Source organism: Bos grunniens, chromosome 10 (genome assembly GCF_055505025.1).
Source record: "Bos grunniens cultivar Pamir isolate PY7600 chromosome 10, Bosgru_T2T1.0, whole genome shotgun sequence".
NCBI classification, from domain to species: domain Eukaryota; kingdom Metazoa; phylum Chordata; class Mammalia; order Artiodactyla; family Bovidae; genus Bos; species Bos grunniens.
This window is the reverse complement of record NC_141174.1, coordinates 98,422,643-98,448,241: the sequence shown is the minus strand read 5'-3', so window position 1 is coordinate 98,448,241 and position 25,599 is coordinate 98,422,643. Positions and strand designations below refer to the sequence as shown.

The window sequence follows — 25,599 nt, the reverse complement described above, 5'->3', positions numbered from 1 at the left end:
TGAACCATGAACTTCCAGATATTCAAGCTGGATTTAGAAAAGGCAGAGGAACCAGAGATCAAATTGCCAACATCCGTTGAATCATTGAAAAAGCAAGAGAGTTCCAGAAAAACATCTACTTCTGCTTTATTGACTATGCCAAAGCCTTTGACTGTGTGGATCACAACAAACCGTGGAACATTCTTAAAGAGATGGGAATATCAGACCACCTGACCTGCCTCCTGAGAAAATCTGTATGGAGGTCAAGAAACAACAGTTAGAGCTGGACATGGAACAACAGACTGGTTCCAAATCGGGAAAGGAGTATGTCAAGGCTGTATATTGTCACCCTGCTTATTTAACTTATATGTAGAGTTCAGTTCAGTTCACTCAGTCCTGTCTGACTCTTTGCAACCCCATGAATCACAGCACGCCAGGCCTCCCTGTCCATCACCAACTCCCGGAGTTCACTGAGACACACATCCATCAAGTCAGTGATGCCATCCAGCCATCTCATCCTCTGTCGTCCCCTTCTCCTCCTGCCCCCAATCCCTCCCAGCATCAGAGTCTTTTCCAATGAGTCAACTCTTCGCATGAGGTGGCCAAAGTACTGCAGTTTCAGCTTTAGCATCATTCCTTCCAAAGAAATCCCAGGGCTGATCTCCTTCAGAATGGACTGGTTGGATCTCCTTGCAGTCCAAAGAACTCTCAAGAGTCTTCTCCAACACCACAGTTCAAAAGCATCAATTCTTCGACACTCAGCCTTCTTCACAGTCCAACTCTCACATCCATACATGACCACAGGAAAAACCATAGCCTTGACTAGACGAAACTTTGTTGACAAAGTAATGTCTCTGCTTTTGAATATGCTATCTAGGTTGGTCATAACTTTTCTTCCAAGGAGTAAGCGTCTTTTAATTTTATGGCTGCAGTCACCATCTGCAGTGATTTTGGAGCACAAAAAAATAAAGTCAGCCACTGTTTCCACTATTTCCCCATCTATTTCCCATGAGATGATGGGACTGGATGCCATGATCTTCGTTTTCTGAATGTTGAGCTTTAAGCCAACTTTTTCACTCTCCACTTTCACTTTCATCAAGAGGCTCTTTAATTCCTCTTCATTTTCTGCCATAAGGGTGGTGTCATCTGTATATCTGAGGTTATTAATATTTCTCCCAGCAATCTTGATTCCAGCTTGTGCTTCTTCAAGCCCAGCGTTTCTCATGATGTATTCTGCATAGAAGTTAAATAAGCAAGGTGACAATACACAGTCTTGACGTACACCTGTTGCTATTTGGAACCAGTCTGTTGTTTCATGTCCAGTTCTAACTGTTGCTTCCTGACCTGCATACAGATCTCTCAAGAGGCAGGTCAAGTAGTCTGGTATTCCCATCTCCTTCAGAATTTTCCACAGTTTGTTGTGATCCACACAGTCAAAGGCTTTGGCATAGTCAATAAAGCAGAAATAGATGTTTTTCTAGAACTCTCTTGCTTTTTCCATGATCCAGCAGATATTGGCAATTTGATCTCTGGTTCCTCTGCCTTTTCTAAAACCAGCTTGAACATCTGGAACTTCATGGTTCATGTATTGCTGAAGCCTGGCTTGGAGAATTTTGAGCATTACTTTACTACCATGTGAGATGAGTGCAATTGTACGGTAGTTTGAGCATTCTTTGGCATTGCCTTCCTTTGGGATTGGAATGAAAACTCACCTTTTCCAGTCCTGTGGCCACTGCCGAGTTTTCCAAATTTGCTGGTATATTGAGTGCAGCACTTTCACAGCATCATCTTTCAGGATTTGAAATAGCTCAACTGGAATTCCATCACCTCCACTAGCTTTGTTCATAGTAATTTTTTCTAAGGCCCACTTGACTTCACATTCCAGGATGTCTGGCTTTAGGTCAGTGATCACACCATCATGATTATCTGGGTCATGAAGATCTTTCTTGTACAGTTCTTCTGTGTATTCTTGCCACCTCTTCTTAATATCTTCTGTTTCTGTCCTTTATTGAGCCCATCTTTGCATGAAATGTTCCCTTGGTATCTCTAATTTTCTTGAAGAGATCTCTAGTCTTTCCCATTCTGTTGTTTTCCTCTATTTCTTTGCATTGATCACTGAGGAAGGCTTTCTTATCTCTTCTTGCTATTCTTTGGAACTCTGCATTCAGATGCTTACATCTTTCCTTTTCTCCTTTGCTTTTTGTTTCTCTTCTTTTCACAGCTATTTGTAAGGCCTCCTCAGACAGCCATTTTGCTTTTTTGCATTTCTTTTCCATGGGGATGGCCTTGATCCCTGTCTCCTGTACAATGTCATAAACCTCATTCCATAGTTCATCAGGCACTCTATCAGATCTAGGCCCTTAAATTTATTTCTCACTTCCACTGTATAATCATAAGGGATTTGATTTAGGTCATACCTGAATGGTCTAGTGGTTTTCCCTACTGTCTTCAATTTAAGTCTGAATTTGGCAATAAGGAGTTCATGATCTGAGCCACAGTCAGCTCCTGGTCTTTTTTTTGTTGACTGTATCGAGCTTCTCCATCTTTGGCTGCAAAGATTATAATCAATCTGATTTCAGTGTTGACCACCTGGTGATGTCCATGTGTAGAGTCTTCTCTTGTGTTGTTGGAAGAGGGTGTTTGCTATGACCAGTGCATTTTCTTGGCAAAACTCTATTAGTCTTTGCCCTGCTTCATTCCATATTCCAAGCCAAATTTGCCTGTTACTCCAGGTGTTTCTTGATTTCCTACTTTTGCATTCCAGTCCCCATAATGAAAAGGACGTCCTTTTTGGGTGTTAGTTTTAAAAGGTCTTGTAGGTCTTCATAGAACCGTTCAACTTCAGCTTCTTCAGCGTTACCAGTTGCAGCATAGACTTGGATTACTGTGATATTGAATGGTTTGCCTTGGAAACGAACAGAGATCATTCTGTCATTTTTGTATTTCAGACTCTCTTGTTGACCATGATGGCTACTCCATTTCTTCTGAGGGATTCCTGCCCTCAGTAGTAGATATGATGGTCATCTGAGTTAAATTCACCCATTCCAGTACATCATGAGAAATGCTGGGCTGGATAAAGCTCAAGCTGGAATCAAGATTGCCGGGAGAAATATTAATAACCTTAGATATGCAGATGACATGACCCTTATGGCAGAAAGCGAAGAAGAACTAAAGAGCCTCTTGACGAAAGTGAAAGAGGAGAGTGGAAAAGTTGGCTTAAAGCTCAATATTCAGAAAACTAAGATCATGGCATCCGGTCCCATCACTTCATGGCAAATAGATGTGGAAACAGTGGAAACCGTGAGAGACTTTATTTTGGGGGCCTCCAAAATCACTGCAGATGGTGACTGCAGCCATGAAGTTAAAAGACACTTGCTCCTTGGAAGAAAAGCTATGACCAACCTAGACAGCATATTAAAAAGCAAAGACATTACTTTGCCAACAAAGGTCCATCTAGTCAAAGCTGTGGTTTTTCCAGTAGTCATGTATGGATGTGAGAGTTGGACCATAAAAAGAGCTGAGTGCCAAAGAACTGATGCTTTTGAACTGTAGTGTTGGAGAAGACCTTTGAGAGTCCCTTGGACTGCAAGGAGACCCAACCAGTCCATCCTAAAGGAAATCTGTTCTGAATATTGATTGGAAGGACTGATGCTGAAGCTGAAATTCCAATACTTGGCCACCTGACATGAAGAACTGACTCTTTGGAAAAGACCCTAATGCTGGGAAAGATTGAAGGCAGATGGAGAAGGGGATGACAGAGGGTGAGATGGTTGATGGCATCACCGACTCAATGTATATGAGTTTGTGTAAGCTCTGGGAGTTAGTGATGGACAGGGAAGCCTGGCATGCTGCAGTCCATGGGGTCACAAAGAGTCGGACACGACTTAGTGACTCAAATGAACTGATACAAAGACATGCACGTAAATGTTTACAGCACTTTTTTTTGTAACAGCCAATACCCAGAAACAACCCACAAGTCCACTAAAAGGTAAATGAACGATGATCTGATATAACCAGTTCATTCTGGTAAGTGAGCTGATATAACCATACAAGGGAATGACACTCAGCTCTGAAAAGGAATAGGTTTATTGGTGCAGGCAACACCATGCCTGACTCTCAAAATAATGATGCTGATGAAAGCAGACAGAGGAAAAGAATTCAGACTATTAGATTCCATTTACATAAAAGTCTACAAAATGCAAACTAAATCTGCATTACAGAAAGCAGACCAGCAGTAGCTTTGAAGGGAGAGAAGTTGGAGGGAGGAGTCACAGATACCATCTCTGTAAAAGGATTTTTTAAATCATGACAATAAGACCCCAGATCCCTTGGCTTTGACCCTTACTTAACTCCTTTCCTTCCCCTCCTCTTCACTTTTATTTGCTACTCCTCTCTTCCCCCAAACACTGACTGATCAATAAAGCACAAGGATTTCAAAAACAACTCTGAAGACAACTGTTCTGACAGTTATCTGGATTAGATTGCACTATATTGAGCAAGAAGCACCAAAAAAGAGAAAAAGAAAGGCAGATAATTTCCAGTGATGCCAGATGTGAGATTCACAACAGTTAAAAGCAGATGTCTATTTGAGCCACAGCACAAGGACATGTATCCCTGCCTTCTGCTCACCCCATCATCCCCAGCCCTGCTTACAGCGGGACTTACCAGGTCTCCAGAGGCTCCCTGAGGCATACATCAGCTGAGCCTTTAACATTTATTTCAGCCACTTAAACATCGCAAATCTTGATTGTAGTGAGTTTGTATACATATGTAAAAGTGAAGTGGAAAAGTGTTAGCTGCTCAACTGTGTCAGTCTCTTTGTGACCCCATGGACTGTAGCCCACTAGGCCCCTCTGTCCATGGAATTCTCCATGCAGGAATACTGGGAATGGTTGTCATTTTTTCTCCAGGGCATCCTCCCAATCCAGGGATTGAACCTGGGTCTCCTGCATTGCAGGCAGATTTCTCTCCCATCTGAGCCACCAGGGAAGCCCTATGTGAAACACATGAAATGACAGAGCTTAAATATGTGTAATTTACAATATGTTAATTACACTTCAATAAAGCTGGGGTTTTTTAAGCCTTGCTTTACAAAGGGAAATCAGGCAGAAACATTCAAATCTGAGAGTAGAAACAGAGAAGCACTGGAAGCTACCAGAATATTCCACAAGCCCTTTCCTGTGTCCTATTCTGTGAGTGATCTTTCCTCCAGACCCAGCCCCACACCAGGAACTTTTCCATTCCCTCTTGGGCCATGTTTACCCAGTGAAAACCCATGTACACAGATAACATGCAAACACAATTTTCTCCCTTTTTGGCTTCATTAACTTGTATTCAGTCAGCTTTGTTTGTTTAGTCCCCTCAAGGTCTCTTAGAATTGGCATTTCATCACTACACTGAAAAAACAAGACTATATTCTGATTTCCCTTTAGATCACAGAAACCTTTTACCCTCTACTTAAAAAAAAAAAAAAAGCTACTCTCAGAATTTCTATGTGAAATCACGTTTATTATTTTTCAAAGAACAAATGTATCATGGACCTAGAAAAGTAAACTGTGCAAAAGCATGGGCGTATACTCCTTATCCTCACCTTCTCTTGATGGTTTGAGCTATGGTTTCTAATTCCACAAAAACAAACACCAAGTACACTGCTCTGCCTTTGGATAAAAACAAACAAATCTCCAGCCTTCTGCAATTCATGAGGTCTTTACGACACTGGTAGAAGAGAAAAAAAGAAAAGAAAAAGGCAGGGGTGAGTTCTGCCTGCTTTGTCCTGACTCAATGCTTTTTTGTACTTTTCCGACCATAAGCAGAGTGACGTGTATGCAGCCAGCCAAGAAACCAATAGTACACGATAATCCTATTTCCTGTGGGAGGGATGAAGGCTCCAGTGATGCTGTTACAGGACACCTTGTTGAATTAATAGGAAAAGATGAGCGGGAGAGCTTTGTTTTATGGTTTTCTTGGGGGAAAGGAGCTGATTGGCCATCTGACTTTACCCAATCTCATGGCTTACATAGAGAAATAAGTGAGTAGAAGCTAAAGCAAGAAATTACCATTTAAACGTGGTGCCCACAGAAGGCACCAAACATGCTCCTAGAATGACTCAGGTCTTGACACCTACCTGAGCAATCCAACCAACCTGTCCCTAGGATGCATTTGGCATATCCTGGTCATAGGAGAATGATTTAGAGTATTACTCTGTGGAAACTGCATTTACAGTAAGACTGAATGAAGTGCCCAGGTTTCCATGATGCAAAAACCAGGCTGTCCTTTTATCCTCTACAAGGTCCTCTGGTTACTTCCATCCTTGAACTATGAGCCGTAAGTCTTCCCAGAAAAAGAATGATAAAATCAAACGTAACCACACATTGATTTCACTGGTTCTTAAATAAGCCACTGGTTCCATATAATGTGGAGGGCAAATGCTAATTGTAATACAAGCTACCTGATAGCTCTTGGAAGCAACATCAGGCAAATGTTAAGTATGATTGGTCCCTGTGTCCTTTTGCCTGTGGTGGGGGTTTGGCCATTGACTGTGACCGGAGGGAAGTTCTTCTCTGGAGGTCTAGCACACATGAGCACGCTGAAGTTAGTTTCCTTGTGGGAAACACAATCTCTCAAACACACTAGTTCATCTTCACACCTCTTAATTTGGATATGTGAAGTTAAATCTTAATTTGCATTTGAGATGTTAATGAAATATTCTTTACAACTGCTGAAAATAATTTTTTCATGCTTTAAGCCCTTTCTGGTTTCAGAAAGGAATCCAAATACTAAAGTCTTGTATCTGCTGTTCCTGTATTCTTTAACATCTCTTTACCCTCCTTTAGTAATCTCCATTACTAGGCAAAAATTCTTATTAAATTTTCCCTATTCAAAATATTTGTATAGTTTGTGTCTCCTGTTAGAGCACTGGATATTCTTAAGGACAGATGAATGATACTTCCTAGAGCTGTGCAATATACAACTTGCTCAACTATACACACACAGCACAGCAACCCACACATTTTATTGTAGTTGTTGTTGTTTAGTCACTAAATTGCGTCTGACTCTTGCAACTCCATGAACTGGAGCCCACTGGGCTCTTCTGTCAATGGAATTCCCCAGGAAAGAATACTGGCATGAGTTGCAGTTTCCATCTCCAGGGGATCTTCGTGACCCGGGGATGGAACCTGTTGGCAGGTGGGTTCTTCACCACTGAACGACCTGGGAAGCAGTGCTCCGCACTTTATGTGTCAGCCACCTTCACGGAGGGCTTCCCAGGTGGCGCTAGAGGTAAATAACCTGCCTGCCAATGCAGGAAGATATAAAAGATGTGGGTTCGATCCGTGGGTTGAGAAGATTCCCTGGAGGAGGGCATGGCAACCCACTCTAGTATTTTCGCCTGGAGAATCTCATCGACATGGACAGAGGAGTCTGGCAAAGAGTCGCAAAGAGTCAGACATGACTGAAGTGATTGTGCATGCAGGCTTGCATGCACGTTTACTGAACAGCAGGCTACACTATGGCAGGGACTAAGGAAGGTAGTAGAGCTGGCTGTTAAGGGCAGGGCTCCGTAACCAAATTGCTGGATTCATATTGTGGTCCCAATGCTTAAAGGCAATGATCTGAAAATGCAGGAAATTGAACTTTTCTCCTAAAGCTGGCTGCAAGTGTTAGCACAGAAAAAAAAAAAAAAAAAGACACAAACAATTAAGCACTGTGATGCTGAAGGTGAAGCGCCAATCCTTTGGCCATCTGATGCAAAGAGTTGATTCATTTGAAAAGACCCTGATGCTGGGAAATACTGAAGGCAGGAGGAGAAGGAAACAACAGAAGATGAGATGGTTGTATGGCATCAATGGACCCAAGTTTGAGCAAACTCCGGGAGATGGTGAAGGAGAGGGAGGCCTTCTGTGCTGCAGTCCATGGGGTCACAGAGCGTCATGACCGAGCAACTGAACAGCAACAATGGAAGAGAGTGCTACTGTGCTCAGTCGCTCAGTCGTGTCGACTCTCTGCAGCCCCACGGACTGTAGCCCACCAGGCTCCTCTGTTCATGGGATTTTCCAGGCAAGAGTACCGGAATGGGTAGCCATTTCCTACTCCAGGGGATCTTCCCGACCAACGGACCAAACCCACGTCTCTTGTGTCTCCTGCACTGGCAGTCAGATTCTTTACCACTAAAGTAGCTGCTTCCACTACCTTATTCAAATGTGTATTCCAGCATTTTAACCATGGCTGGAACCTAATAGATGCTATGACTATTTAATGAGAATTCATGTCTTTTAATAAGCAAACAAGCTTTGCCTCTAAAATAAAAGAAAAAAAAAATTGCTGTAGAAAGGTGCTTTATTTCTCAATTGTCAGAAAATCAGTTGTTCAGGAAATCATTTTACTATGTCCCACATATATTTAATGAAGGTTAGAGAAGATGGGAGAAGAAAAAAGGCTAGAAAATGAAAACAAAGTACATAGGAAAGGACATGAGACAGTGGGCTATTCACAGACAGGACATGAGCCAAATATGGGAAGTGAAAACTGAACTAAGAAATTTTTATTTTTTTTAATGTGAGGAGAAACTGAAGATGGCAAAAATGAAAATTAGAGGGAGAAAAAAGGAATTCAGCTCTATGTAAGCCATCCTGGGACTTTGTCATAATCCATAAGAATACTCAGTTGCTCACTCTTTGCATCATTTGAGCCTGCAGCTGGTTTGGACTTCATTTGTGGCTTTCTCCTATTTTTTTCCCCCTCTTTATCCTGCTATCTTTGTAGGAGGACTGGGAATTCAACTCTGCAAGAACCACTCCAGCAAAGGACCATCATCCTCGAGACCTCTGTTCTTTTCACTCAGCCACTTGTCCCCGCAGCACACTGAGAATTTCATTTCTGCTCACCTATTTTCATGGGCTTCATTTCAAATGACCAGTTCTAAGGTCTGTGTGCTTTGCTTTGTTTGTTAGAAAAATAGGGAGGGGGAGGCGGAAATCTCTGCATTGTGAGAAGCCTATACTAGAAGGGGTTACTTCCACTGGGGAATTTCCCTGTCTCAAAATGAAACTGGGTTAATTGGGAAGGGCATGGAGAAATACTGGAGCCCAATTAATAAAATCAAAAGTCTCCAAATTAATAAGATAATTGTTAAATGGCTTTGGGGCAGCACTTAGGAGCTTTAAAAAAAGAAACCACTTATTCCTGGCTTAGATCCTTCCCAGCTCGTAAAAGGTTCCTAAAAGTACAGAAAGAGATTTCAAGAAGTTTAGATAGATTATGAGTGGGAAGCCCTAAATGGATGCCATGCATCCTGAGGAGCCAAAGCAGAAGCATTTCTGGCTTTTTGGACTTTATTCCAACGATATCACCGGTGTCAAAACCTCCGCCCAAGAGTGGGCCTTGCAACAGACTGCTCTTAGCCACCCCTCCTGGATTTCTGTCCTCTGGCTTTGATCCTTGTCTGTACTCCAATTAATATCCCTTTATTAATAGGCTGTTCCCTTTGGCTCGCTACAGTTCTGACAGCATTTGGTACTCCTCTGATGAGTTTTAAATCAAGATACAATCTGCATGAAACACCAAAAAGGAGACAGTGGGAGAGAGAAGGCTTCCCGGGGCTGATCTCCTGTAGGAGGGAGGCCGGGAGCTCAGCCTCTGCGTAGGAATGTTGCTGCTCCATGAGATCAAGAAGCTCTGTGAATAAAAAAATAAAAATAAAAATAAAACCACAACAGCTGAGAAGAACGGCACAGTCCCTGGGAGCGTCACCACCTCCGACACGAAGAAGACACTGCTCCAGAGGAGAGCTGAGTCCTTGCCATGTCAGAGCCAGCCGCTAGCCGCCTCCTCGCAGTCCCCGCACAGCCTGCGCCCTTCCAGGGAGCAGGCGGAGCGGGGCGCCCACGGTTCCCGCCAGGCCATGATGGCGGGCGACGAGGTCTACGGCCTGGGTGCAGAGAGCCCGCGGCCTCGCTGCAGAGCGCCCGCGGCCTGGTGCAGAGGCCTGCGGCCTGGGTGCAGAGCACCCGTGGCCGCCCCGGTCCACAGCCCGCTGCGTGCGCCTCCACCCACACCTGCGCTGGGCTCCCAGGCGCTCCTCCGGAGAGGGCCTCACTGGCAGCCACAGGGTCTCTCTTTCTGACACGATGTGGTGTCACTCTTGAAACAGATCTCTGGTTTTACCTTGAAAGATAAGTCTTTTTTTTTTAAATGAAGTATGCTAATTTGCCAGAAGGGCAGTGAAAAAAAAAAGCTGTGGGTGTGGGGGCTTTCCACCAGCAGCACTGGGAGCTACCCCTGGCAGGGAGCATCTTCCACGGCCTGAATTCAAAATACCACCGTGACGTTTGAAGTCAGCCATTGGAGTACATGCTGAGTTCAACATAGAGTTGAGAGTTGATTGGGCATGAAACCCAGCCTGTTGGTATCCTCATCCCTTTGAATTACTGGGAAAGCTTTTGGAATTCCAAGGATAATTTCTGCTATTGGGGTTGAAAAGCCTTTAACCAAACACAAACTGTCTATTGTGAATTGTGCTTTTTTTCTTTTTAAACTCTGCTATATGTTTTCTGACACCCTGCAATAAGAAAACTAAGATTTCTTCTCTCAAAGGAATGTGCTGGTTGGTGATTAGACAATATCATCAACTCGCCCCAGTTCAGTTCAGTTCAGTTCAGTCACTCAGTCGTGTCCGACTCTGCGACCCCATGAATCACAGCACACCAGGCCTCCCTGTCCATCACCAACTCCCGGAGTTCACTCAGACTCAGGTCCATCGAGTCAGTGATGCCACCCAGCCATCTCATCCTCTGTTGCCCCCTTCTCCTCCTGCCCCCAATCCCTCCCAGCATCAGAGTCTTTTCCAATGAGTCAACTCTTCGCATGAGGTGGCCAAAGTACTGGAGTTTCAGCTTTAGCATCATTCCTTCCAAAGAACACCCAGGACTGATCTCCTTTAGAATGGACTGGTTGGATCTCCTTGCAGTCCAAGGGACTCTCAGGAGTCTTCTCCAACACCACAGTTCAAAAGCATCAATTCTTCAGCACTCAGCCTTCTTCAGCACTCAGCCTTCTTCAGCACTCAGCCAAGTCTCACATCCATACATGACCACAGGAAAACACCATAGCTTTGACTAGACGGACCTTTGTTGGCAAAGTAATGTCTCTGCTTTTCAATATGCTATCTAGGTTGGTCATAACTTTTCTTCCAAGGAGTAAGCGTCTGCCCCAACCTCTGACAAATAGCCTAACATTTCCACTTGGGTCTGTTTGATGTTTGTTGTATACATGTGTGTATGTATATATATATATATGTGTGTGTGTGTGTGTGTTCTCTTCCCCAATGTTTTACTGCTACAAGACTGGGAATTATAAACAGTCATTGAGTATTCATATATTTGCTTTTAAATCTAAAGAGTAGTAGTCTATCAAGTTCCCATACAGTATAGAAAAAGCTCAGAAGCCGAAAATCATCAAAATACCAGTGGTTAATTTGCTTTACCACGGTGGCTCGGTGATAAAGAACCTGCCTGCCAATGCAGGAGACACAGGTTTGATCCCTGGGTGGGAAAGATCCCCTGGAGAAGGAAATGGCAACCCACTCCAGTATTCTTGCCTGGGAAATCCCATGGACAGAGGCTGCTGGCAGGCTGTAGTCCACGGGGTCACAAAAGAGTCTGACAAAACTTAGTGACTCAATAACAATTTGCTCTAAAAATCATGCCTCCTCAGAAGATGACAGCCTGGTATTTTCTATAGAAACCTATCCAAACACTTCAGTCTGTCTTATAGGGAGGAAATTTTCTACAGATGAATCTAGAGCCAAAAGTCTCATTGTGATCCTTCACTGGATTTGAATTGGTGGCTTTTCCCCAAGGAGTATAAAAGAAACTTGACCCAAGCTTTGGTCTTCCCATCTTGTCTGTATCAACGACAGCTGCATCAAACCGCCGCTCAGCTGCTCAAGTGCAGTGACTGGCATGGCTGCTGGAAAGTAATAGGAGAAGTGTCAGGGAAGACGGTACGTAGCAGAGGCGATAATGAGATCAAGTGTGATCCCCAGTCCCCACCAAGATTAAATGTGCAAGTGTCTTTCTTCTCTAATTAGACATTTATATCACTCACTTTCCAACCTTAAGAAACATCCAAGGAGAGTACTGAGCATGCCAGTTTTTCTACTGAACTTTCACAGCTTTCCCAAGCAAAAGACCCCTCTTGGAGTGGGGAAAGGAGGGGGCGTACAGATTCAGCGCCCCCTCCCAAGGCAAGCACAGTCAGCCAGTCCTTTCTGAGGGCCCCCTGTCACAGGCAGAGACTCGGGGAGGGAAGGGTAGTCTGTTGAATGTTTGCATCTTAAATGCAAAGAATTTATCCCATATGCTACAGGCAGCCTCAGATCACGGAAGCCTCTCTCGGTGGTTTCTGAATGGAACAGCTTGTCTCTTCCTGCTGCTTTACAAGCATAAAAAAGAGGGAATAAATACTCAAGTTTGGGGGTAAGTTATAGACACATGCTTGGTGCTTCACATCCTGTGACTGTAAACATTCATGCTTCCTCCTCTCCTCTTCTCTCTAGCTTTTGGGAGATTCAGAGCATTTGTGAGGACACAGTGATCTTTAACAGTGTGTCTAGTTTACTCAAGCTATGTCTAATCCTTGCTCTGCAAAAGATACCAGATGCTGTATTGTGATGTAACAGTAGTAAAGAGTGAGTGTGATACTGTGGAAGGGGCAGAGGCCAGACAGAGCAGAGACCTTTATTCCAGGGCTGGTTCCTCTACTCGGTAGCTCCTTGGCCTCAAATAGAGCACTTCACCTCTATGGGCCTGTTTGTCTAGTATCCAAATGACATGGAGTGTTGGGAGGATGGGCCATCTCAGCTAGCATCATGGCAAAACTAGGCTTCTGTCAATTACTGGCATGATTTATTCATGCCCTCCAGCCATTTATATATACCCCCAAAGTGAAGTCGCACAGTCGTGTCCGACTCTTTGCAACCCCATGGACTGTAGCCTACCAGGCTCCTCTGTCCATGGGATTTTCCAGGCAATAGTACTGGAGTGGATTGCCATTTCCTTCTCCAGGGGATCTTCCCAACCCAGGGATCGAACCCGGATTTCCCACATTGTAGACAGGCACTTTACTGTCTGAGCCACCAGGGAAGTCCCAAACACACGTGTAAACACATGCACACAAATATATTTTTAAGAAATTTTTAAATTAAAATGGTTTTAAAATGAATGCAGAGGATGTTAGAATTAACAGAACTCTCAAGGGCACCTTAAGATGATATACAGTTGACTCAAACAAGGCAGGACTTAGGGGGCACCAACCCTCCTCCCAGTCAAAAATCTTCATTAACTTATAGTTGGTCCCCTATATCTGCAGTTCCTACCAACCCAGATGGTATATTACTAAAGTGTTCACTATCAAAATAAATCAACATGTAAGCAGAACTGTGCCATTCAAACCCTGTCATTCAAGGAGCAACTGTAATTCTTTCCTCCAAAATTGCTGTCCAATTTTTCCCCAAAACCTGCTCTTCCCACAGACTTCCTCCATCTCAATAAATAGCAATCCTATTCTTTTGATTGGAGTAGGAAATGGCAACCCAATGGCAATGGCACTCCAGTACTCTTGCCTGGAAAATTCCATGGACAAGAGGAGCCTGGTGGGCTAGTCAATGGGGTTGCAAACAAGTTGAACACAACTGAGCACACATGCATGCCTTCTGATTGCTCCTGCCAAAACCTTCAAACCAACTTGGACTCTTTTCTCTCCCATCCCACACTCCATCTATCAACAAGTCCTATCTGCTTCACCATGAAATGGACCTTGACTCAGAACATCCCTGCCTTGGTCTCCTCAGTATCTCCCTGTCTTCACCATCCACCGAGTTTATCCTCAGCACCATGACCAGTGTGTTTTTCAGAACATAAGACAAATCATATGCACTTCCAGTCCTGTGCCTCTAAAGGTTTCCTTCTCACTCGGAGTTAAGCCCATACCCTTGCATGTTTCATGACCTAACAGTCTATGAGCTCTGACTTGGTCTTCCACTCCCCCCGCCCCCGACTCCTCCTGCTTCCCTCTGTTCTCCTTGTTGCAGCTACACCAACCTTTCTGCTATTCCTCCAAATCCACCAGTCACACACCCACCTCGAGGCCTTTGCCCAGAACATTCTTTCATCACCATCCCCAGCCTTCACCAATTGCATTCTCATTCTCTGCAAGTCTCTCATCAAATGAGAGAATTCCCTGATCTCCATCCTTACCTGAGACTCCAAACCTCATTACTCTGTCTTATCTTACCCTGCAGCTCTTGCTACCACCTGACATGTATTTGTTTGTTAATTTATTTATACTTGTGATTTCTCCCACAAACCAGCCCCCATTGAATACAAGCTTCAGGAAGTCAGGGGCTTTGTCTATTTTGTTCCCTGATAATCCTCGTGGTTAAACCACCAACCACCACCATAAGTACTCTAAGTGGGCTTCCCTTGTAGCTCAGTTGGTAAAGAATCTGCCTACCTGCAATGCAGGAGACCCGGGTTTGATTCCTGGGTCAGGAAGATCCCATGGAAAAGAAAATGGCAACCCACTCCAGTATTCTTGCCTGGAGAATCCCATGAACAGAGGAGCCTGGCAGGCTACAGTCCATGAGGTTGCAAGAGTCATGAATTTGCTAAGACACAACTTAGCAACTAAACCACCACCAATCCTCATGACTAAAGTAGTACCCACCATGTGGTAGAAACTCAATAAACATCATGAAATGAATAAAAGCATTCAACATTTCAGTAACAAACATCAACCCTGAGAGTCTAGTGGCTGAAATAGATACAGTAGTGAAGGGGCCAGCCTGGGCCCTGGCTGATGGAGCTGGCATTTTAGTGGGAGAAAACCTACTAAATGCTCACTTGCTTAATTGATTGTTCAACTGGTTTATCTATTTGTTTACTGATGTTAAATAACCTAAGAGAATGATAAATAATCATGGAATAAAGAAGGTCTAAAGGTAGGAGTGAAGGAAAGACCTCACAGGGTAAACAGGATGAGCTGAGAAGGAGGAGGCAGCCAGGGGTAGAAAAGCATTCCAGGCAGATGAGACAGCAATGCAAAGACCCTGAGTCAGGAAGAAAGCTTGGTGCTTTGCAAGATCAAGCAGAACATCTATGTGGCAGGAGCAGGGAATGCCAGCACAAGAATGGGAAGAGGTGAGAACCAAGAGATAAACAGAGGTTAGACTACAGAAAGCCATAACAAACCACTCATATGTCATTTTAAATCTAACAACAAGCTATTGGAGGGATTTAAGCAGGAAAGTGATAGTCGACCATTTTTTTTTTAATTACTCTGACTTTTCTGTGGAGAACGAACTTCCTATGAAGGAAGAGTAGAAGCAGCTGGGAGGCCATCTTGCAGCTGTCCAAGGGTAGATGACTATGGCTTGAACCAAGATATAGCAGCAGAAAAAGTGGTCAACTGTCAGGAAGCTAAAATGGTTATTATGGTCCCTGTTCATAAAATAAGAAACAGAATCCTACGGAAGTTCAGATGTTCTCAAGAGAGCACTGCAAATGAGCGGTAGAGTAAGGACCAGAACCTAGTCCTCTCAATTCCCAGCCTGATCGTAGGAGGCTAATAAGAATCCATCTATTTAGTTAGTCCCAGTAACTAAAGCAGGGGCTTCTCTGGTGGCTTAGTGGGAAAGCATCTGCTTGCCAATGCAGGAGACATGGGTTCCATCCCTGGCCCAGGAAGATGCCCTGGAGAAGGAAATGGCTACCCACTCAGGTAATCTTGCCTGGGAAATCTCACAGGCGGAAGAGACTTGCAGGCTACGGTCCATGGAGTCACAAAGAGTCAACCACGACCGAGTGACCAAACAACAGTAACTACAGAAAGGAACTCCTCTCCAGTACAATGTCTCCCATGAAATCATGCCACACCTCCTCTCCCCAGGAGCTACAATGCTTCTCTTCTCAGGGAGCTCTGAATGTGGACAGACCTGAAGGTGACCACTCACACAGAGGCCACGTGCACGTGTCCGCTCCCTGCTGGTCGTGCATGCGGTTGGGAGCTGAGCAGTGTGGGATGGCGAGTTCACCAGCCACTGCTGCTAGAAAAGGAATAAATAGCAGCTGGAATTTAACAAGACCCTGTAATATGGGCTCCCCAGATGGAAGGGTGGCTGCCCAAAGACGAGGCCAAGGAATCCCCAATAGAGTGAGAGGCCGAGGGAGACACAGGCACAGCGAGCATCTGGTCAGTGACACTGTCTGCTGTCAGGATCTTGACTGTGACGGATGAGGTTGGGAGCTTCTTAAGGAGGAACGCTGCCAGGAATTTGGAAAGAGCCTCCTCTCCTTCAAGTCGGGAGACCCAGATCCTGGCCCAGGCTCTGTTATTTGCTGGGTCTCTGATGGGTGGGGCAGTGGAGGGTGGGTGTGGAGGGCAGGTCAGATGAGTGGTTCCATCCCTGGGATTCCTTGGGAGGATTCTGTAATGGTAACATTACTCTCTTCTCTAGTTTTAGGAGATAAGTAGAAGCCATGTATGTATCCACCCTATATAAGGCTGAAATGGTAAGCTTATGTATTAAATACAATGGAAGTATTATAAGGTTTTAGTTAAAGAGTAGAAAAGAAATTAAGTCATAATAAAGCAATTCAGAAGAAATCTTTTTTAAAAGAATCATGGGGTAGAGGTGAAGGGCAGTAACAGAAGAGATCCATGGTGGTAATTTGGTTGGAAACACAGGGCTTGCTGACCCCCAATTCCCTACCAGCTTTAACGGTGTGGAGAACAGACTAGTGAGACAAATTCCGGGAGGCTTTCACATGAGGCTCCTCGCATGTGTATCCAGGATGGGCCCCAACTATTGCTATCATCCCATCACAGGGCTGTTTTCCGGGGTAAAATCACTTTCCAAGTAGGTTAGCATAGATAAGAGCATGGGATGAGGAGTCAGGAAGCCTAGATTCTTGGTCTGGGATACATTCAAATAACTGAACCATTTGAGCCTCTGCTTCCTGACCCATAAAATGGGCAGGATTAGATGAGGTGATCTTTAAGGCCCCTGCTAACTGAAATTCTATAGTTCTGGGAATTTCAGGAAGGTGATCCGGCTTTAACCTGGGTTCCCTAGGAAACAGGGGCCAAGGCAAAAGATACTGTGCTGATGTTTCGGTCCAAAGGTACCCTCTTGTGGGTAACAGGAAGGAAAGGGAATGAAGTAGAGAATAGGGGACAGTGCAGACAAGGGGGCCTCACCAAGCCGGTTACACCTTTGCAACCAATGCAGCGCTCCCTGCTTGATCTCAGGATCAAGCAGAACCAGCGTTGCAGAACCAGCGTCAGGGGAAAGAAAGGAGAGAATGTATTGGTTGGTGCCTTTCCATCTCCCATCATCCATCAAAACCCTCTCTGCAGATGTTAACTCCCCTGTGTCACTCACCTCCCACCAGGCATCCCCCGGGACAGCCAGGACCAGTAGTAGGTGTGGGAACACCGCCCAGCTCCCTTCTATATCCCCCAGTCAGGACCTATTGGCCAGCTGCTGGATCATGACCATCTCACAGCTCTCAGCTGAGGCCATCCGTGGAGACCACAGTCAGACAGAGAACACGCCCCCTCAGCCAAGGTAACATCCCCTGCCAAGGGCAGCCTGCATCCCGTGACCAGCTGATAAGGCAACACAATGTCTCAGACCCATTGCTACAGTTTGAGACAACTCTGATGGACCGTCCTAACAGTAGGCCTCCCCATGCATCTCGGAGGCCTTTGTTGCAAGAGCATCATACTTCATCCCCTCCCTCTGTCCAGCCTCACTCTGCTGGACAGAAGCATCCTGACCCTAAATCTCAGGGACATATGACAGTAATTTTAAGTAAGTTAGAGGGAAAAATCCAAAGATGTATTGTTGTTCTGTTCCCTACCACAGTTATGGCAAGAAACCAAGTGCTTTGTGTCATTCTACTTTAAATTCAGAATCACTCTTGACAAAGAGAAACATTTGTTATTGCCAGAGAAGTTCCCGCCCAAGGAATGACTAGTTATGAATATGCATATCAAGTCGATAAGTTAAACTTCTGAGTATTTACATGGAATAGCAATAATAACCATGCCTTGTTTTTTCTGTTTTTAATTCCTAATGCTCCCGAGTTACCCTGCTTCCTTCTCAGAATTCTCTGATTCTCCCAGAATGAAGAAGGCCAAAGAGCCCATAAACAAGTGTCTTGTCTGCATTTAAGAAGAATCCCAGGAGAGCCTTTTGTTTCTACTGTTTTTCCGAACTGCCAACACACTCCCCAAGCACACGATAATGACTCTGAGTCTCCTTCTAGATACAAGACCAACCCCGAGCACATGCTGTCCAAAGAAATCCTTGCTTTTCTCTGCCATCTCAGGCACTTTTCCCTTCTTGCTTTTCAGCAGAATCGAGAGCCATTCAGTAGGAAAGATTCACTTAGGAACCTGGGTGATCTCTATTCACTGTTGACACTCATCAAACAAACTGCTACGTAATTGTTCCTTTTTCTTTCTTCTTCCTGCTTTAGGTGGCACCAGAGTATAGTGACCACAGCAGAGGCAGTAAACATCTCCTTCCTCCTTGCAGTCTGGATCAGGCCATATTGAAGTGGTAAAGGGCTGGAGACAGCCAGTAATGGTTTAGTTGCTATGTCTGATACTTGGGACCCCATGGACTGTGGCCCTCCAGGCTCCTCTGCCCATGGGATTTCCCAAGCGAGAATACAGGAGTGGGTAGCCATTTCCTTCTCCTGGGGATCTTCGCGACCCAGGGATCAAACCTGGATGTCCTGCATTGCAGGTGGATTCTTTACCAACTGAGCCACCAGGGAAGTCTGGAGACTAGTAGGTGAACCAAAAATAAACATGATAATGTGGAGACTTGAAATACATGTTCTACAGAGAATCATGGAAAGCACAGGGAAACTGGATCTGGAGGAGCAAGTCGGCACTGTCTTTACGTGGAAGGTTGACTAGAGTCAAGACAGCAGGTGTATTCTTTGTAGTCTTTATCTGTTCATATTGTTGGTGGCAAGAGGTAGAAACTAACCAGTTAATTTTTTAAAAGGCGAGGAAGAAGAAAAGGAGGAGAAAGAAGGGTGGGGGTGGGAGGGAACTTCTAGTTCAGAAAAAAACCATCATTTATTGAAAATACATGAGGTAGTTCAAAGAATAGAAGGAAAACCTGAATTCTAGACTCAGAAGCAGTGGCAAACAAGACAGGCCCAGGGAACTAGGCAGGAGTTGTGGTCAACGGTGTGTTAGAGCTCCTACTTCTCTTCCTCTTCGTTCACATTCTCAAGAACCAGCATCCCTTTGGCCCACCTTGTGTCACATGCCCACACTCAGCTGGTGGATGGCTTGTCTGCCACTCCCAACCAGTCTGCCTACATAGGAGACAAGTTAGTCCCCAAAGGAAAAACCAAGTGCAGTTCCCAAAGGAAGGGAGAAGGAATCTTTGATAGTCTGAATCAGCTGTTCAAAGGTCACCCGCAGACCAGCAGCAGCACCTGGGAGCTTGTTAGAAATGCAGAGTCTCTGGCAGAACCTCAGACCTACTGAGTCAGAATATCTGGGGATGGACCCCAGGAAAGTGGACTGTAACAATTTCTTAAGTATGCCCAAGTAGAGAAGCACTGGTCTAAACAATCTGATGCTAATCCAGGCTCCAGACTATATAAATAGGACAAATAGAATGAAAGTTAAAAGAATAGATTTAAGGCAGAAATAAGGGGGACAATATCTATGTGCATTTTTTTAACAAGTTTAGTCACAGGTAACCCAAAGAATCAGGAAGCTCCCTACTGGAGAAACCAATTAGAATGCTGGAGAGGGAAATTCAACATCAGATGACCTTGAAAGTCTCTTCTATCCCTGAAGATTTTAACCATGACTCACTTTAAATATCTGTTGCTCTCTGATATAAAATATAATCCTTCTAGAGAGACTAATTCTCTTTGAATTATCTATGAATAGAGTAACTCTCCCCATCCCAAAGAGAACACAGTAGAGCTCCTAATCCCATATCCCAGGAGCAGAGAGGACTTTTCTGTCCTGATATTTACAGCTGCCTTGGCCACAGTAGTGAGTTCCCTGGTGGCTCAGACGGTAAAGCGTCTGCCCGCAATGTGGGAGACCCGGGTTCAATTCCTGGGTTGGGAAGATCCCCTGGAGAAGGAAATGGCAATCCACTCCAGCACTCTTGCCTGGAAAATCCCATGGACGGAGGATCCTGATAGGCTACAGTCCATGGGGTCGCAAAGAGTCAGACACAACTGAGCAACTTCACTTTCTTTGGCCACAGTTAGGCGTCCCTGAGGAGAGGGTGAGCACTGTTTGTGCAAGCTTAGCAGAAGCCCAGACACAGGATTTTCCAAGGGGGCACAGGGCATATTGGGGCTCCCCAGGTGGCACTAGTGGTGAAGAACCCACCTGCCAATGCAAGAGATGTAAGAGACATGTGTTCGATCCCTGGATTGGGAAGATCCCTTTAGAGGAGAGAATCCAATTCCAGTATTCCAGTATTCCTGCCTGAGAATCCTGTGGACAGAGGAGCCCGGGTGACTACAGTCCATAGGGTCACAAAAAGTCAGACACAACCAAAGTGACTTAGCACAGGGCATATCGGCTGCTAATCCTAATAAAAGCCATCTTCCATGGCCCAGTGTCCAGTGATTTGTCCCAATTGTGAGCTGGATCATAGAACCCAGAAACCAAAACAAAACAATAAATATTTACTGGACAAATAAAGAAAGAAAGAAAAGAAAAATGTTCACACATTCACACACAAACATCAGTATGAGTTGTTTTTCAGGCTGGATTATCATTTTTCCCAGGCAAAAATTATTCTGGAAAAAGTAGAAAGGAAATAAACATTTCTCTTTGATCTCTACATGTGGTCATGAGGTTGTTGTTTAGTCGCTCAGTCGTATCCACCTCTTCGCGACCCCAAGGACTGCAGCATACCAGGCTTCTCTGTCCTTCACAATCTCCCAGAGTTTGCTCAAACTCATGTCTTTTGAATCAGTGATGTTGACTTGTAGGATATTTTTCAGCTACTCAGTTAGGAAACCCTTTTTCACAGAAATAACACATGTCTAGCATGACCTTTCATAAAAAGTGAGATGAATTCTGATGTTTTTCATTCTCTCAAAATGATTGGCATTGCTTCCAAGCACTAAAATGATTTGTTTCTCCTTGCTTCTACTTAAAGCCAATGATACAGAAAAGAGGTAAAATGCTGCTGACAAAACAGCTGTACAACTCTGAGTTCTTACAGAAGGGCAATTCTCACTCGTAGTTTTATTTTACTTATACCCATAAACATACACATTGACTGTTAGGGGATGAGTGTGAATCTCCCTAGTTTGTTCATGAATCTTCTGAATGAAAAAGTGTGAAGCATAAGTGACGGGATATACAAGGCCTTCGCAGAAACTTGTCTGCTTCAACTTTTTCACTCTCGACAGACGTGTTCTGTTGTAAACACCTAAGTGCTGGCTTAATTTCTCAAAACAATTTCTGCGTCTCTACAAGTTTAAAATCTGTTTGATCAGCATATAATCATTCAATTTTATAAGGCACGGGTCTAATTAAAAACTATGTGGCATGTTCAAATGAAAATGAAAACCTAATTATATAAAGAAAAATAATTTGAAGGAAATAAATCACTTCAGTTGATGTATTTTTTTAAGGTTGGAATTAATCTTTATGTATTTTTTGCTGTGATTGTTTTATAGTCAGTCAGCTTTTTTCCCCCCCATAAAAGGGGGTGGCTGCATTATTTTTAGGTAGCAATAAAGGATTTTATACATTCACCATCTGAGAAAGTAAACAGGGTAACTGAGTCAATGCAGTATCAACAGATGCAGGAAATTCTCCTCACTGATTCCAGAATTAGGTCTCTAAACAATAATTGGATTAGGGCATTCCCACTGTCACCATCCCATCAAGTCCATGAGAAAATTCAAACACAGCTGTGTCACATTTAAGGGCTTACTTTACCAAATGTCCTTATTCAGTTTTCTCATTTCCCCCTTTGTCATTCTCCTTCTCTGTACACACAGTTTACACTCCAATCACTTTAACCATCCTCAGTTCCCAGATATGTGTGTCATCTCTATAGCTTCCTGCCCTGGTTCACACCACTCACTCTGCCTGGCTTGCACTTTTCCCTGAAGAACTTGTTCATATTTTATCTCTAGAGTGAAGCCTGATAAATATTCTTTCTTGGTTCTCATATTTGATACCACAGTACAGAGGTTTCTTCACAAATTGGTCTCCCTTACCAAACTATTGGCTCTAAGGATAGAGCCAATCATTATTCTTTATTTTTCTTTGTGATTTTAATATCACCTGCCATGTAAAAGTCTCAAAAAATGTGTGTTGAATGGATGAGTGATTAGGTAAATCAATGAATCAGATATGAGTGCATTTCTAGAGGCCCAAAGAATACGTAAACACAGTAGACCAGCCTAGAAACTAGACTACTTAAGAGTAAATCTCTCTTAATGAAACAGAAATACTTAGAAATCAGCCTACCAATAAGTATTTCTTATAATGACCACAGTATTAATGGCAAATGTCAAACTTTCCAAATAATGAATATCCATTGCTATGATAAACACAAAAGAATTAAACAACATGATCTCTGTCCTTCAAATCTCTTCAGAACACTATCTTACAAAGTTTACACTCTGAAAATAAATCTTTCAAAACTGTACCAAATATCCAGTTCCTGCCCTTAAGTTTTCCCTTGCAAATTGTTAAAACTCATGTCTTCCTGATACTCTGCAGAAAGCAACAGGAAGTAGAAAAGAGCCTGAGCCAGAAGTGAGTACCTGTCAACTTCCTATTTTTTCCATTCCTACAGAAATAAATGTTCATCTCAGACCTGAAGGATGAAATGAAGTTAGAGGAAGAATTAAGGCTGAAGCATATCAAGGAGCAGGAACAGCAGAATGTAGACCTTAAGGTTAGAAAGGAGCTTGGTGTGCTTGAGACCCAGAGGGAAGGCAGCATTAATGTAACAGAGTAATAAAGGATCCAAAGGCCTGAGATAATTAATGCCAGACACCAAACCATAGATCCAGGAAGCTCAGAGACCACCGAACAGGATAAATTCCAAGAAAAATACATCTAGGCAAATCATATTCAAATGTCAGAATATCACATTTTTTTTTAATATATTGAAAGTACCTTTACCTAGACAGGAGCAAAGATAAGAATTACATCTAATTTCTCATTGGAATCATGCAAGCAAGAAGAGAGTAGAGTGAAATATTCAAGTTTTTGAGATTTTTTAAAAACCCACTAATCTAGACTTCTGTAAGCAGAGAATTTATCCTTGAAAAGTTAAGGAGGTATAAAGATTTTTTCTGACCAAAAAAAAAAAACAAATTTGATATAGCAGCACCAACTGACTAAGACAAGAGATTAACATCCAGATATCTAAAAACCACAACTCAACAACAACAAAAGAAACAAAAATGGGCAAAGGACTTGAACAAACATTTCTCCAAAGATTTCTAAATGGTCAATTAAGCACATAAAAATATGCCCAGCATCACTAACCATTAGGGATATGAAAATCCAGACCACAATGAGATACTACCTCATATTCATTCAGTTCAGTTCAGTCGCTCAGTCGTGTCCAACTCTTTGCGACCCCATGAATCACAGCATGCCAGGCCTCCCTGTCCACCTGACTATTATTAAAAGGAAAAAAGGAAAAACAAAGTGTTGGTCAGGATGTGAAGAAATTGAACACATGTGCACTGTTGTTGGTGCACCAAAAAATGGTGCTGCCACTATGGAAAACAGTATGGCGATTCTTCAAAAATCAAACATATAAATCCACTTTTGTACATATGCCCAAAGAATCCTTTGATTCCAATTTTATGTAAGTGCCAAATGTAGTAAAATCAGAGATTAGGAGACAGATTTTTACACCCATATTCACAACTGCTAAAAAGTGAAAGCAACCCTAGTGTCCATCAGCAGATAAATAAATCAGAAATGTGGTATGCACGTACAATGGACTATGATTCAGTCTCAAAAAGGGAAAAACTGTGACACATGCCACAACGTGGGATGACCATTAACAATATTATGCTAAGTGAATAAAATAAAAATACTCATGACTCCATTTATATGAAGTTCCTAGAACAGTCAAGTTCATACAGATGGTAAGCAGAATGGTGGCAGCCTGGGGCTGAGGGAAGAGAGGAAGGGGAGTTTTTGTTTAATAGGTATAGAGTTTCAGTTTTACAAGATGAAAAGGGTTCTATGGATGGATGGTGGTAATAGGATCACAACAATATAAATGTTCATAATGCCACTGAGGAGTACACGTAAAAATGGCCTGTTTTATATTATGCATACTTTACCACAATACAAAATACTCAAAAGTGTGTAATGATAAAAATGTATAAAGATTAAAATTTTATATACAATGATTTAAATCATGTAGATTAAAAAAGTTAAAATCCTAGGGGAAAATGCACAAAATATTAACAGCCAATCTCCTTAAGGCATAGAGATTTGGTTACTTTCTAAATATCCCATTTGTGTATTTTCTAAATGGTTTCTTATAAGTGCTTATTACTTTTATAGTAAAACAGACTTGGAAAATTATCCAACTGAGGGAATATATACTTAGCAGAAATATATATTCAATTTAAGGCAGAAACTGAGGAATCAGTAATACTCACAGAGGGCTAAAGGTCAGAGAGAAAAACAGTGTGGACATTAATCTGAAACTGATGAGGTAACTAAATATTAGTATATGTGGTTAAGGTACTTATATACAAACATAAATATCATTCTGGTTTTAATAAGACTCTCAGACCTACTAAAATCAGGAGCAGAGGGAATAAACCAAGGTTACCAACATCACTGGATTGTTATAGATAAGAAAACTCAAGATAGATTGCCTAAAAAGGGGAACTTCTTTTTTCTTTCTTTTACTCTAAAGAACACCTGACCTTGACCATCATAGTGTTTCTAAGAAGTCATTAAAGTTGGTAGGAGTGAGACCATACACAGCAGCCTAGGCCACCGAGCAGTGAGTCAGCAAATTCATTACTTATGAAATGCAAGCGAATCAACAAGAGGAAAATGATTCCAGTCTTGACCAATCAGAAGGAGATTTGTAAGGCCCACAGACAATCCTCTCAAGGTATGTAAGGAATACACCATTTGAAATTGGGCTCAAAAACAAAGCAAATTACTTTTTTAATATCTGGGAGCAACAGATATAACAGATTGAGTAATAACAAAATCAGTATTCCTTTCTCTATTTATAAATTCAAGCTCTTACACCAAGCAGGAGAACTGGCTGACTGACTCTCCTTAATATAGTAGTTTATCCTCTGACATCCTGGCTTAGAGCAGAGCTCTGGCAAACTATGGTGGATACCTTCCTTTGTGTTATTGTTGTTATTCAGTTGCTCAGTTGTGTCCGACTCCTTGCGACTCCATGGACTGCAGCACACTAGGCTTCCTTGTCCTTCGCCATCTTCCAAAGCTTGCTCAAACTCATGTCAATTGAGTCAGTGATGATATCCAACCATCTCATCCTCTGTCGTCTCCTTCTCCTGCCTTAACACT

General features: G+C 43.1%; 1 long non-coding RNA gene across 1 annotated transcript in view; it reads right to left on the bottom strand.

The window, feature by feature from the left end:
• Positions 1-9,290: 9,290 nt before the first annotated feature.
• LOC147365478 (uncharacterized) overlaps positions 9,291-25,599 on the bottom strand; it is a 207,685-nt gene continuing 191,376 nt past the window's right edge. Inside the window, exon 5 of the long non-coding RNA XR_015135578.1 lies at positions 9,291-9,651. This is a non-coding gene — a long non-coding RNA (uncharacterized LOC147365478). The remainder of the gene's footprint in view (positions 9,652-25,599) is intronic.